A 16,122-nucleotide genomic window follows, 5' to 3' on the forward strand; every position below is an offset into this window, starting at 1 on the left:
TGGTGGCTCATGCCTGTAATCCTAGCTACTCAGTGGGCTGAGACCTGAGGATCATGGTTCAAAGCTAGCCCAGGCACTTTTTAAAAAGTCTGTGAGACTCATCTCCAATTAATCACCAGAAAACTGGAAGTGGTGCTGAGGCTGAAGGGGTAGGACGGTAGCCTTGAGCCGAAGAGTTCAGGGCCCACATACAGGCCCAGAGTTCAAGTCCCACAACTAACAAAAAAAATAGTAAATATCAAAAAACAATTCAAAATGGTGTTCCTAGCCTCAGTATCCCTGGAGCAGGGTGACATCTACCTATTGTTACTGAGTGGGAATTTATTCAGTAGAACAGTAACTCTTTGCTCTGTTGACTAAACGAGACTGCCCTGGTCAATTAGAAGGATGATTTATAAATAAAGATGAAAAAAGATCATTAGTTCCTCCATTTTTCCCTTGTTTTTCTCTCTGTTGATTCAGGGGTTTAAACTCAGGGCTTTGCAGTTGCTAGGCTTACTCTCTATCACTTAAGCCATGCCTTCAGCTCTGTTTTTTTGACTGCATTAAAAGTTTTTTTTCCTGCCAGTCATGGGGCTTGAACTCAGGGCCTGGCCACTGTCCCTGAGCTTCTGTTTTGCTCAGGACTACCACTCTACCACTTGAGCCACAGTGCCACTGCCAGCTTTTTCTGTGTATGTGGTACTGAGGAATGGAATTCAGGGCTTCATGCGTGGTAGACAAACACTCTACCACTAAGCCAAATTCCCAGTCCTGCTCTGTTTTTGAAGATAAGAGTCTACTGCACTTTGCTGCCCTGGCTTACTTGAAATCATGATTCTCAAATCTCACGCTCCTGAGTAGCAAAGATTGCAGGTGCGAGCCACCAGCAGCTGATTTTAAGTTCCTTAAAATGTATTTCCCTTAAAATGCAGCACACTCTTTCGGATACATGCTGAGTATCAAACGGGCAAGGCAGCCACGCAGGGATTTGTATATCACTCAGAACAGCGGCCAAGCGCTGCTGCTTCCAAGGAATTTACCATCTCATACAGATCAGAAAGGAAGAATTGGGCAGGGGTCTCTCAAAACAATGGAGGAAAAAAATCTTTGAGAGCAAAATATATTTTGCTAGTGTCAGAAACTTGCTCAACTTCTTTCTAAAGTAACTGAGGATAGATTTAAAAGAGGATAAAGATAAAGTATTTGATGGATTGTTAATCCATGGTAGACAGAATAAAAATCTTTAAAGATTTTGATGTTTGCTTACCTTTTTAATGTATGAGCCAGAAAACTCACTAAATAGAAGATAAGTGAGCCAAGCACGGAGAAATTGTGGATTTCTAAGGATATTAGCCACTTGAAATATCATCATAACCAATGCCATGTCCTAGGTAACCACACAACAGAAATGCATTCTTTTGAGGTTCTGGAGGTTGGATGTGCCAGCATGGTTGATTTTTGGTGTTGGGTCTGCGTCCGTGGAGTAGAGCGCCACTTTCTCACCCTGCTCTCACATGGCAGGAAGAGACAGAAAACCAATTCTGATGCTGCCTCACTAGGGACATTCATCCCATCACACGAGCCCCTTCCTGACTTAACTTTCATTTCATTACTTCCCAAAGGCTCCATCTTCAAACACCCACGATAGAGTTTAGGCCATAGAAGCAATATAAAATTGTCAAGTACAAAATCAAAGCTAACCTCCCCAGATTATATTAGGACTTCGAAGGTGCAATCCCTTGTTTATAATCTGAAATGATAAAACCTCAGCTCAAAGAAACTACGAGTTCAAAATCACCTAAGAATGAAGAAGTGTGTGGACTCCGGCGTCCTCTCACACCAGGCCAAGGCTGCTCCCTTCCATCCACGGATGCCTTTTGAGAACACACCCTCTACGCGTGGACGGCGGCACTCAGAACTTGCCATTGGAACAAAGTCCAACCTACCACGGGCAGCAATGGAAATTTGGGTGTGATGGCTAAAGGCCTTGTTTCCCACGTATTCTTGCACACGTCATCTGCCCGGCCTGCAGCTGCCCTCAATCCAGAGACTTCAGGAAAAGGGAGAAGAATCATCAGCTCTCTGGCTTTACAAAGCCTTTTCCAGAAAGAGCACAGAAAACACGTGAAAGGTGATGGGAGTAGGCAGCCTCTTTTTCTCTCTCCCCTTTTCTGTGCCCTTTCCAACTCTCCAGGCAACAGGTGAGACCCTCTGGGCGGGGTACAGAAAGGAGAGTTGAAGGAGAAGCAAGGAAGTCAGAGGTGGGGTACAGTTGAGCTTCCTTCCATTCTCCCCTAATCATCAAAATCACAGATGTCCCTGTGTCTACCAGGAAGAGACACTGGGAGACCTGAGAATGGGTCTTAATTCATACAAGAACTTTTCAGGGAAATGAGCCAGACCCGTTACTGTATGTGGATGGGGTAAAAATGGCAGCTAAACATGATGGAGCCAGGGGCCATCTCGAATTCCTTTATGTTGAAGGTATGCAAAGTTCTGAGAGAAACACGAAGGCTGTTGGGAGAGTCAGCCCATGGTGCCTCAAGCGGGGCCACTACTGTGCACATGGGGTCCTAAGAATGGAGACCCAGCACAGAACTGCTGAAGTTCTGGGAGGGTATGGCTGCAAATTGGAGGACTGCCACACTGCAGGAGGAAATCCTGTCTAGAGTCAGGACAGGAGAGGCCCAAAGCTGCTCTTCAACAGAGCCCCAGTGCCAACCAGGCTGCGAAGGGGATGTGCAGCCCAGCCCCCCTCCCCCCTAGTATTTGAAAAGACAGGCATTCATTGATGAACAGTGTTCTCTCTATTGGAAGAAACACTAAAGATAGGAGAAAGTAGGAGAAAATCTTGACCTCAGGTTGGTTATACAATGTCCCATTGTGGCTTGTAAACTCATGGATTTACAGGAGTTTACTCAAACATAATTGCATCCAACTAGGCCCCAGTGGTTCAGGCCACAGTCCTAGCTACCCAGAAGGCTGAGATCTGAGGACTGCAGTTCTAAGCCAGCCCTGGCAGGAAAGTCTGTGAGGGTTTCTTGACCAGCCAAAACCTGGAAGAGGAAGTGACCAAGTTCCAATCTTGAGCAAAAACAAAGGAACACACACACACACACACACACACACACACACACATGAAAAAAAAAGAAAAAAGGAAGAGCATTACATCCTGAGTTTAAGGCTTAGTATCAGCATTCACAAAAAAATATATATATGTGTTTCTATATCAATTTAAATAAACATTCAAGGTGAAAGTAGGGGTAGACATAAAAAGAAATTTACCTCTCCTGCCCTCCTTTGTCTGGGTTTTGTAAAATGGATAGTTGTTACACTGGCTATTGTTTATCAAGTGCAATTTTTATACCAAGTTTTTTATCATCTCATTTAACCATAACCTTTCGATGTTTCTATCTACTGGCTCCATCCTATGAAAACAGAAGGATGAAATTCCCCATGAATCATCACTGACTAATCATTAGGAAAGCAAGAATTTGTATATGTAATCTATATGGCTCAAAATTATCAGAGAGGACTACGAGTTTGGCCTAGTGGTAGAGTGCTTGCCTCGTATGCACGAAGACCTGGGTTCGATTCCTCAGTACCACATATATAGAAAAAAGCCAGAAGTGGTGCTGTGGCTCAAGTGGTAGAGCTCTAGCAATGAGAAAGCTCAAGGACAGTGCGTAAGCCCTGAACACAAGCCCAGAACTGGCAAAAAAAATTATCAGAGAAAACAATTTACCTAGTTAACAATAAACATAGCTGAAATAAAACTAGAGCTCATTTTTATAACAAAATATGCATCTCCCTATCTTGGTTGTGTAAATGCACATTAATACTGAGAATGCACTGAAACCCTCTCCCGTCTCCTCTTCACAGAGCTCCATATAGATTTGACCCTGTCCTTTGCTATCTCAGGGATGAGCAAGCAGGTCAGGAGGTAGCCTCTTGACCTGGGCTGTAAACAAGAATCCACCCTGAGTTGGCAGCTATGTGGGACTTCTGATGTCCCAGTGGCCTTTTGCCAGGCCACTGTGGGCTCACCTTTCCTCCAGTTATTTCACAGCTTCATTGGACTCATTGTCCCTGGGCTCTGCTCTACTCTGAGTTCAGTCTATGACTCTGATTCCCCCTTTTCTTTAGGATCATTTCATTCTCAGGGACTCTAGAGATAATCTTCCCGACTCCTGGCCTAGATTAGGGTGACTCTGCTCTATCTCAGGAGGGTGGTGAGTTTGATCCTTGTGGGACATTCCTCTAAATGATGCTCCCCCCAAACTCAAACCTTAAGAAAACACAGAGCCAAGATCAGAACTACCATTTTAAGTTTTCTATTCAGTATTCTTGACACTTATACCACAATGAGGTCCCTAAGCAATACAAGTAAGCACCTCTCCTCTTTGTTCTATAAAAACTGACAAAAAGAGAACAGAATTGGCAAATGGGGAACAAAAGATACCCTTTGTTTCTGGTGGAAGGCTGACTTGGAGGATCTAGCTCCATCTACCAGTAACCTGCCAACCCTACAGTGGAATTTGGAAAAAACAAAACAAACAAACAAAAAAAAACCTCTTCCCTGGGAGACAAAGGAAGAATAATCAGAGCTGGGCACCATCATATGCCCCAGAGGAAGAAGCCAGACAACTAAACTGTAACTTTAAACACAAGGAAACATCATGAGAGAAGTACAAATGTTCCTGTAATACATCGTATTTATTTACTATCAATCTAAGTTAGGATTCATCCTACTCACTCTATTTACATACATGTAGGTAGCTGTGCCTCTTGTTGCTCTGTGGACAAAAGGAGAGGTAATTTTTCTATCCTTAAATTATGAAATGAGGTGAGATGGGGTGTGACAGAAGAGTGACAAAGCAATCCCAAAATCCCACCAGGAACTCAGTCACTACTTCTGCCCAATGTAAAGTTGACCTGACTCACTCTGACATAAGAAAACCTGTGCTTACCAGTTTTATTAATTAATAAGAGACTGCATTATTTCTGATTAAAATGTCTAAGGAACTCAGTGTTTCTGGAAAATTCATCTGTTTGAAATATCTGGATCTTAAATATGTGGCCATTTTAGCATTTTCCCATTGGGTTACCAAATTTGGCTTCCTACTTGCTTCTTGCAGCTATTGTTCAATGCACAATGAATGTTTAAAGAATAAGAATTGATAGATGGATTCCTCCAACTGATTGGCAAAGCCTTTATAAAGTAGGTGGAAGGCAGGAATGGTTCTCATCATTCCCTGTCTCCACCATCTTGATTCATCTACAGTGAAAAAGAAGGAGGGTGTGGGTGTAGAAATGTGTATGGGGGCCTGTATGTTTCTGTATTTCAAATTGCATTTTTTTGGTTACATCTCCAATGAGATGATTAAAGAACTTTAGCTCTTTGCAACTAGCTCAGCCAAAAGTTTGACTATGCCTTGCTTTGTCAATATGGTTCTCATTTGCTTTCAACCTCATTCATTTCTTATTATTTGTCTTTCAGAGAAAAAGGCAGTAAGAAAAATCAACCTTGGGCTTCGTTAATTAAGGCCTGCATTCTTGCTGGTATATTTCAGGAAGACAATCGTTCACATTTACCTCACTCTCTAGAAACCTTATAATGTGGTTCTATTCATTCATCAGGGCTCGACGCACAGCTTCGGGGCCCATCCCAGTTCATGGGTCTTTAACTTTTCATATGGTATCATGGACATCTTTTCACTTTACAAAACTTTTATTTCTGTCTGCCGAGATCCTAAAAGCAACCACTACAATAAATCTCTAGCTCTTCCTTTGGGAAGAAGATAAGAAACAAGGATTTTATCTGATCTTTATGGTTTTTTATCAGTACAAACAAAGAAACAAGGATGGTAAAGTTAAATCTTTCTCTCCCCTCACTCTGAAATGCCAAGCATCCTGGTTCTCATTCCTTTGTTTACTTGGGGTCTGACATCCTAACCCATGGCAGTTCAGTCTCCGTTTTCTCAATGGACAAAATAAAAGCATTGAATTTCAGAGTTTTTTCCCCTCCAAATATGGGACTGCATTTAGTCAGGAAGAGAAGGCCTATGCCTACCCTCTGGTCTCTTTTCCTCTTAGCATTTATGCCTCTGGAAAGAAGAGAAGTGTGCTTCAGAAATTTTACTGAGCCCACTTCGTCATTTCTACCAATAGAAAACATACAGGCTGAGATATTTTAAGGACAGATCTTTAAGGAAATTTCAGTTCCTCTGCTCAGGGAACTTGTGAAGGCCTGGAGTTGGTGGATCACATCTGTAATCCCAGATACCCAGGGAGTAGAGATCTGTGGATCCCAGTCCAATGCCAGCCCAGCCAGGGCAGGTGCTGTGGGGACTGGGAGAAGATCTTAGAACTCATATCAAAGATCTTCACACACACAGAGCAAGACAGATGTGGACCAGAAAAGGAAGATGTAGGAAGAGTGAGAAATGGAGATGAACTCTGCCCCCTCGTGATGTTAAGGTGCTATACTGTTGCTTTAGCTGGCTCTTGTTTTGTATGACTAGTCTTCAACAAGTGGTCCTCTAAGCACAGCTGTCATGTGAAACCCAGTCCATATGAAGAGCCACAGAGTCCAAGCACCTGAGAACACGTGTGGGCCAGGTCCACTGTCAGTCCTGCCCGTTTGGACTAGGGATTGGGATGCAAGCAGCCCGAGTGAGCAGAAACACGGAATTCCTCTTAGCTGAGATGAAGATCAACTCACCAGTTTGGGTCCCAAGGTATTGCAATGGAAGGAGCATGAGGTGGACCAGCACAGGAGACTGAGAAACAGCAGTGAGATGAGAGCTGAACTGACAGAAATAGATCCTAAGGTTCAGCAGAGGAAGACTTCCTACGAGGCAGTGAATCTGATCTCATATGCTATTGCCAGCTCAAGATGAGAATGGAAAATTCAATCCTGGATTTAAGAATTGTTTTCAACTACCCAAATAGAAATAAAAACTTGATTTGAATAGTTTTGGGAGGCAATGATAACAGACATGTCTTGTCTAAAAAGAAACTTGAAAATAAAGTCAAGAAAAGGTTTTGGCATTTGGAAGGTTAAACAATGGGTTATCTGATCCTGCTGATGGCATGGAAGGATCGCACTATTGATTGTTTTCTAGAATAAAAGCTAATGCTCATCAAGCTCTAAAGCAGTACCAGCACTTTTTATTTTTCATTTGTTTGGTTTTCACATAGAGGTGGGAAAAACTTTTTTTTCTTCCCTGCCAGGATCCATTTGGAAATTTACTACAGCATCCCTGTGCCATACAAAATCATCCCTGCAGATGGATGGGCTGAGAAGCTGGTAGGAAGCAGAAAGTGTTTGGACCTTGCTCACCCCTGCAAGACGATTGCTGCAGGGAGCTTCAGCAATTTGGCCAATGATGTACAACCAGGAAGAGCAGAAGGCGAAATTCATACCGTTGGACGGGCTCTCATGTCCGAACCCACACTTACACGGAACACTGAACTGGTTCTTTGGTTGTACCAGCTTGTGAAATGGGGCTTTCTCCTCCAGTAGCTACTGTGCCACTCAGTTCCAGTCACTGCCATAGTGGAAAGCAGAGGAACTGGGAAGCCCCCTAGATCCCAGCTCTCTCTCATCTCAACACTCATTCAGATTCTCATGCCATGATCTTCTGTTGTCTGATCTCTATTCTAAAGCTTTCCAGACCATAGCCACTTCTACCAGAGGTGAATAAACACTGGAGTGATGATGGTGATCAAAGTTAAGGGGGCCCAGGTAAGCCAAAGGTGACACCAGCCTTGGGAGACAGAAACAGCCCTAATAGATCCTCCTATCTCTGATAAGGCTCACTGCTGAAATCAAGACCAGGCTCTGAGGTCATAAGGCTCCTTGTCCTTCCTGCTTTAGTCTTTTCAACAAACAGCTTCTCACAGGAGCCAACATTCTGCATATCTGCGTTCCCATCCTTCACACTCACGGAACTTGACTATACCACCTAGATACCTCCCATCAAAGAAATAGAAAAACCGGACTCCAATGAATTTAAAGGCAATTCCTCTGTGATGCTGTCTGTCATGAACCCAGGGCTTCCTCACTCTATGCCATCCTCACATGCTGGCACATGCTAAGACAGCTCTCCACACTGTCCAGGGGTGGCTTGTTATGAATCTGAAATGTTCCCCCAATGACTCATGTTTAAAGACGTGGTTGCCAGGCAATGGGACTTCGGGGAATGACTGGATCATCTAGTGCTAACTTCATCACTGGGATAAACCAGTGTGTGATGAGTGTGATGGCTCATCTTCCTTGGCAACTTGACTGAATTGAGATACCTAGGGGATTAGTAAATTACAACTCTGGGTGCATCTGTGATGGCATTTCTAGACAATTTGGTCACAAGGACTCTGATCTAATGATGGATTCATAATAGGAGGTTACTATAATGTTATTATCTGGAGATGGTAAAGGCAGGAGGTGGGACCTCTCACTGGAGATGTTTCCTTGGGGCTACATCCTGCCCTGGCTGCTTCCTGTATTTTCTTTGCTTCCTGATCACTATTATGTAAGCTATTCACCAGTACCTCACTTCTGCATGGACAGAACCCACCGAAACAAGGAGCCACACTAAACAATTCCTCCCTTGTTTCTCTCAGGAACCTGGTCACAGCAGCAATCAAATTAATACAGATGAGTCCATATCTGGACAGATACTCTGGAGGTAGGACTTGGTGGGAGGAAGGTGGCTTGTCTGTGATGGTTCCCCCATGGATGCCCTGCTTTACCACTGCTCAGAGACAGTGGGGCCATGGACTGAAACCTCTGAAATGGGGCCAAAATAAATCTTTCCTCTCATATTTATTACAATGATGGAAGCATGGTAACACACAGTTCTAAGAATAAGAAAGTCAATTAATGAAATTGGGAGACTCTTAACAAATCTGACCAAAAAAGAAGGGAGTAAACCCAAATAAATGGAAATATCATGACAGAAATGACTAAGATCCAGAGCATCATAAGGGAATACTTTTCAAACCTTTATCCCAACAAATTTGAGAGTCTAGAAAAGATGGACACATTTCTAGCCAATGTTAACATACCTAAATGGAACAAGAAGATCTAAACCAACTAAACAGACCTATTTCAAGTAATGAAATAAAAATGGCAATAAGGGACTTCCCATTCAAGAAAAGCCCAGGGCCTGATGGATTCACAGCTGAATTCTATAAGGCCTTCAAAGAAGAACTCACACCAATACTCCTCAAGCTCTTCAATGAAATTGAAAGCAAAGGCTCTTTGCCAAACTCATTCTATGAACACAGCATAACCTTCATCCCCAAACCAGACAGGGACTCATCAAAGAAAGAACTATAGATCTATTTCTTTGATGAATATTGATACAAAACTTCTCAACAAAATACTGGCCAATCGTTTTCAACCACTCATCAAGAAATATACACTATAATCAAACTGGATTCATCACAGGGGCGCAAAGCTGGTTCAATATATGCGAGTCAATTACTATAATTCATCACATCAACAGGAGCAGGGACAAGAATCACGATGGTCTCCATAGATACAGAAAAAGCACTTGACAAGAATCAGCACCCCTTTAGGCTAAAAGCTCTGGAAAAACTAGGAATCCATGGAACATTTCTCAGTATAATAAAGGCTGTGTATGACAAATCCACAGCTAGTATTATACTTAATGGCAAAAACCTAAAGCCATTTCCTCTAAAATCAGGAATGAGATAAGGATGCCCACTCTCTCTGCTTTTAATATAGTATTAGAATTCCTAGCCAGAGCAAGAAGGCATGAAGCTAATTGAAAGGACCTCCAGGATATTGAAACAAAAGCCATATAACGAATGATTGTTGTCCTTAATGTACTATGTTGTCTCTCATCTCCTTTGCTGTCCCTTGGTTATCTCATATTGTTATAGTATCTCACTTTGTTATCTGATATATTGAATTTATTTGTATTTGGTTATTTGAAATTTGATAGGGAAGGGGGGAAAACCAAGACGGGTGGAGGGTGTGGGGGGGAGGGAAATGGGTACCAAGACACGTGAAAGGGTATCGATGTATGTGAATTAATGCACCTTCTATCTGGCAAATATCATGTAACCCTTTTACTGATTACAATAAAAAAAATAAACTGCAGAGCTTCTGTATGGCAAAGGACATAGCTAGCAAGCTAAATAAAAAGCCAACAGAATGGGAGAAGATCTTCACTAGCCATTCAACAGACAAGGACCTCATATCTAAAATATAACTGCAGATCAAAATATTGAATCTCTCAAAAACAAATCCTCAAAGAAACAACCATCACATTAAAAGGTGGGCTAAAGACTTAAAGAGAGACTTCTCTGAAGAGGAAATAAGAATGGCCTATAGACACATGCAGAAATGCTCAACATCTCTGGCCATATAAGAAATACAAATCAAAGCAACTCTGAGATTCCTCCTCACCCCAGTTAGAATGGCCATGATCAAGAAATCTAATAACAGATGCTGGCCAGGAGGGATCGCTACTACACTGTTGGTGGGAATGTAAACTCGTTCAACCACTCTGGAAAGTAGTAGAGTGTTTCCTCAAAAGATTAAACATAGAGCTCCCCTATGACCCAGCAATCCCACTCCTGGACATTTATTTACTCTAATGTCCAGAAACAAAGCCACACTAAACTTACTAGCACAACGATATTCATTGCAGCACTATTTACCATAGCAAAGATATGGAACCAACCCAGATGCCCCTCAGTAGATGAATGAATCAAGAAGATATGGTATTTATATGCAATGGAATTCTATACTGCCATCAGAAAAATGACATCACTCCATTCATAAGGAAATGGAAAGACTTGGAAAAAATCATATTAAGTGAAGTAAGCCAGACCCAAAGAATGTTTTCCCTCATTTGTAATAGCCAATACACACCTAGGATTCTCCTAGCAGAGGATCACAATAGCTCAAAAGCTATGCAGATATGGTCATATAGGATGAGAGTAAACAAAATGATATGGATATGGAAACAAAAGGTTTATCTTTGTGATTGTTGTTCTTAATGTACTATGTTGATAATCACATTTTTTTTTTTTGCCAGTCCTGGCTTGAACTTGGGGGCATGAGCACTGTCCTTGGGCTTTCTCATGGCTAGAGCTCTACCACTTGAGCTACAATACCACTTCCAGCTTTTTTTCTATGTATGTGGTGCTGAGGAATCGAACCCAGGTCTTCATGCATGCTAGGCAAACACTCTACAACTAGGCCAAACTCCCGGCCCTGTGCTATGTTATTTCTTTTGTATTTTTTCCCCTTGGGGTTAATCTCATATGGTTACTCTATCTGAATTTGTTACCTGGTATATTATATATACACTTATTTGTTTATTTGAAATAGGGAAGGGGAAAAAACAAGATGATTAGGAGGAGGTGGGGGAGGAAAAGGGGGTCAAAAACATGAGAAGGGGTATCAATGTGCTAGAAGTAATGCACCCACTACCTGATGAATGTAACTGTAACCCCCTCTGTACTTTACCCCGCCAATAAAGCAAAAGCAAAACAAACAAATAAAAAAAGAATGAGAAAATCTTTTCAGAGGCTCCGCGGGATACCCTTTGCATACACTGTCCAGAATCAAGTACCATGCTCCTGCTCAGGCTATTCCTCCCATAAAAAATGGATTTCCAATGGTCCGACAAAGCAGCCTTTAACCAGAAAAAAACCTCATTCTGCTATTTTCGGCAAGAAATCAAGGCTCAGAGAAGCTGGTCATGCACCAAGTATTCCATAGCTCATGAGTAACACAGAGAACTATTCTGACTGAAAACATTGGGTGCAGCTTTCCCACAGGGTCCAAATCTGCAGACACTCCATCAAGTACCTTATATAAAATGGCATAGTCTGCATATAACCTACACACACACCCCTGCATCCCTTAAATCATCTCTAGCTTACTGTACCTGATACAAGACAAATACCAAAAAGTGTTCTATTGTACTGCTAAGGCACAAATGACCAAAAGAGTTATCTGTACATATTGAGTTCAAAATGAATTTACTTTAAATTAGTTTCAGTCCCAACTGTTTCAATCCATACATGTAAACCTTTAGAAAGAGTATTTGTACAGCTACCACAAGGCCTGACACTTAAAAGGCTCTCCTTAGGGCTTTTGTCTTATACCCTATCTGTCTGATCAATAGTGTAGCCACTTTCCACATGATGGTTTAAACTGAAAATGAAACTGTTAAAATGTAAAATTCCATCCCTTAGCGACACAAGCCACATTTCAAGCATCATTTGACACATGCCTCTGAAGACCTGGGAGCTGTCAGAGAATCTCTGGGGTTCTGTTGGGCAGTACAGCACTGTAGGTGCCTTTCTCGAATATTGTTTCCAGCCCCTTGGAAACCCAGAGGAAATATTCACCTGCTTTTAGGAGTGTTCTTCCTTTTTCCATTCTGCTAAGCAAAATAACCCAAGAGGAAGTTGGATCTTAGCAGAGACAGAGCCTACCCCTGGACTGTGGTGGGGCAGAAGGGGCAAGGACTGTTTCCCAGGAGCTGGAAGGAACCAGAGGCTCACTGCTCCCTGTCACTAGGAGCTCAGCCCTGGCTGCTGTGCAATGCTCCTGCTTGCTCTGGGGGTTCTGAGTGAATGGCAGTGATGACATTTTAATGAAAGGTAAATATTTACGGTCAGTCTCCAGCAGATGTGCTCCGTGGGTGGGTGGGTGAGTGAGTGAGCACAGGGCCAGGAACGATGGCTGCTCTGGATCTCACCTGAGCAATTGCTGTGCCTACACTTAGCCTTATTCTGAAATCAGAGCAGGCAGGGATCAGGGGATCAAGGTACTATTAGCAGCCCTCTGATTCCAGAAGGATGGCAGTGTGCCTGAAGCCGGAGCACTTTCCTTGGGCTGTCTTTGAAAACTTCCAGAGGCACAGTGGTCAGTGTCCTGAGGCACTGCTGGCATCTAGTGTAGCAACAGGGAAATGCAAACATTGGGTGCTTATGGGCAAAGGGAGGGCTCCAGCCACACCTTGCCTGCTATGGTAAGGTGGACCTCCAGGCCTCCTCCTTGACAACAGTGGCTGCTAGCAGCCAGAGGAGCTCTATAAATGAAAAGTTGTTTCTCCAGCTTGGTTCTCAACACTACCAGATCCATGCCCTTTCTTTCTAGAATAACTAATTATCACCCTATGACCATTCTAAAATTAAGTCTTATGGACATTTAAACCCTTGCACATTAAATATCATAAATATCATCTTAACTGTAATATAAAGCAGAAACCACAGAACTATTTGGTAAAAATATATTTCACTATATGTATGTTCGTACACCAACCAGAGCACATAATCAGACCATGTGTTTGCATCCGTATAAATTTCCTATTTGAATTTAAAAGAAGAATATCAGTAAGAAGTAGAAATTTATAAGAAGTCTAAGAAAATAAAAGAGCAGAATATACCAGATGAAAGGAAATGTCTTAAAGAAGAAATAGATGTAAAACATCACATTTCTTACATCTGGGTGAATGGAAATTGGAAATAAGAAAACAGAAAGAGGATCTAAGACATAAATGGAGACTAAGAATCTCAATGTGAGAATTTATGAAATGTCTCAAGAAATTTAAGTCTCCTAAGAATTGATGGGAATACAGAGAGCAAAGGAAGGAAATTTCAGTGTAAGATGAGAGCTGGTGCTCATTGATTTGCTACAAGTTACTGCAGAGGGCTTGGGATGTGGTTCAGCAGTCAGGCACTGCTAGCATGCATGCTTGGGTTTAATCTAGCACCACCACCAAAATTTAAAAAAACTGAACTCATGATGTTTGCAATATTAGCCAATACGACCGGGAACCTCTAGGAGGACGTGCCAAGTGAGGCTCTCGGTGACTTCCCTGCAGTATGCCCATGGATCTAGGGTCTACATTGTCTCCAGTGTGGAGATGCCCAGCAGTAGGGTGGCCCTGGATGAAGGTGTTGTGTTCATCCCCACTGATTGCTCCACACCACAGAAGAAGGATCTTAGCAGCCAGATTAAAGCGCAAAAAATGGTTGTGGATGACCTTTCTAACCTGAAGAAGAACAGGAAAGTATATAGGCAACAAGAAAAGAGCAACATTTCTTGCAGGCCAAACAGAAATGCTTTCAGAAAGTAACGATATCTTGGATGAACTAAAAAAAGAATACCAAGAAATAGAAAACTTGAAGATCCAAATCAAGAAATAATCACCCTCATTTCACATGACGATGTGTGGCATTTGTTGTTCTGTAAGCTTTTGTGCTGAGCATTTTAGTAAGAATTTGGAAGAAAATTTACTACATAGTCTTAAACGACGGGGACCCAATAGTAGTCAACAGTTGTTAAACTCTGATGCTGACTACCAGTGTATGTCCTCTGGTCATGTCCTTTACATCTCCAGCCTGTGGAAGATGAAAGAGGAAATGTGTTGCTGTGGAATGAAGTGGAATAAAGGTTGAGGCTGAAGAGAATGGTACTGAAATTATAATCATCTTTAAGCTTGTCAGAATGAATCTGGTATCTTGTCACTCTTCTCGAAAGTTCAAGGTCCTTGGGTCTTTTATGTATTATCAAGCCACCAGTCATTACTTATGGTTTGGTAGGGATTTTTTTGGTCACCGTAGCTTGATTTGGCATTTTAGTAATACAGGCAAGAATTTCTGCTACTCTTCAGTTGGCACTCAAACACCTGGAGTAGCAAATCAGTCGCAAGAAGTTCCAGTATCTGGAATTTTCAAAATTGATCTCAAATCTACTGTTATTTCTAGGTATGTGATTTGAAAATTGTATCCACGGAAACATATTTCTGAAAAGAATGTTAATAGCCTGCCTCAAATTTCAACTGGGTTACCGACATTTGTGTCAGTGGTACCAAATGAAGCCAGACTCTATGGTGAAAAATCCTATTGACTCCTTACATATAATGTTACCTGAAACTGCAGTGGAAATGCAGTGCAGAAATGGTTCCAGCATTCCACCTACAAGATAGACACTTCAGGTCTTTCTTGCCGATCAACTCATGAAAAAGGTGAAAAAAGTAGTTTAGCAGTTTATTGATGTCTTGAGTCAAAGGATGTGTCTTGTATTTAGTCAAGAGAAGAAAATCTGGTACCCAAAGAAGTTTTGAAAACCAGTAATAGGAAAGCCAAGTTGCTGTACTGTTTCTTGGAGGCATTGATTCCATGGTGACTGCAACTCTTGCTAAGCGTTATCTTCCTTTAGATGAACCAGTTGATGTCCTCAATGTGGCTTTTATGACTAAAGAAAGTAACAGGCCAACAAATTTTCATGAAGAAAGGAGTAAAGCCAAATATCTCTGTGAAATGCCCCCTGAAGGAGTCTCTAAGAATGATGATAGTTCTTATAGTGTATCAGATAGAATTATAGGAAGAGCTGGACTAAGGGAACTACAAGTTGTTAATCCTTCTCAAATTTGGAATTTTATTGAAATTAATGTTTCTCTGGAAGAACTGCAAAAACTAAGAAGAATTCAAATATGTCACTTAGTTCAACCTTTGGATACAATCTTGGATGATAGTATTGGCTGTGCAGTCTCATTTGCTTTTAGAGGAATTGGTTTGCTAGTGACACAGGATGACGTCATGTCATATCAGAGCGGTGCAAAGGGAATTCTTACTGGAATTGGTGCTGATGAACAGCTTACAGACTATTCTCCTCACCTCATTCATTTTTCAGACACTGGGTTTGGAAGGACTGAATAAGAAATAACAATGGAACTGGGTCGAATTTCTTCTAGAAATCTTGGTCATGATGACAAAGCTATTGGTAATCAAGGCAAAGCATCAAGATTTCCTTTTCTGGATTAAAATGTTGTCTCCTTCCTAAATACCCTACCAGTTTGGGAAAAGGCAAATTTGACTTTACCCCATGGGATAGGTAAAAAACTACTTCTATGCCTTGCAGCTATGGAAATTGGTTTCATGGCCTCCACTATTCTGCCAAAATGGGCAGTGCAGTTTGGATCCAGAATTGCAAAAAATGGAAAAAAATTAACGAAAAAGCATCTGATAAATGTGGAAGGCTCTTTATTTGTAAGGAAATGGAAAGACTTAGAAAAAATCATATTAAGTGAAATAAACCAGACTCAAAGGAACATAGGCTCAATGGTTTTCCTCATT

General features: G+C 41.8%; 1 long non-coding RNA gene and 1 pseudogene across 3 annotated transcripts in view; one reads left to right on the top strand and one right to left on the bottom strand.

Annotated features, from left to right (window-relative positions):
* LOC150061210 (uncharacterized) overlaps positions 1-16,122 on the bottom strand; it is a 172,094-nt gene that overhangs the window by 53,467 nt on the left and 102,505 nt on the right. The gene's annotated exons all lie outside the window — the stretch shown is intronic.
* LOC150061211 (asparagine synthetase domain-containing protein 1 pseudogene) lies at positions 14,212-16,076 on the top strand (annotated as a pseudogene).

The sequence above is a fragment of the Megascapheus bottae genome, chromosome 6 (assembly GCF_031878675.1).
Source record: "Megascapheus bottae isolate mThoBot1 chromosome 6, mThoBot2.hap1, whole genome shotgun sequence".
Classification (NCBI taxonomy): domain Eukaryota; kingdom Metazoa; phylum Chordata; class Mammalia; order Rodentia; family Geomyidae; genus Megascapheus; species Megascapheus bottae.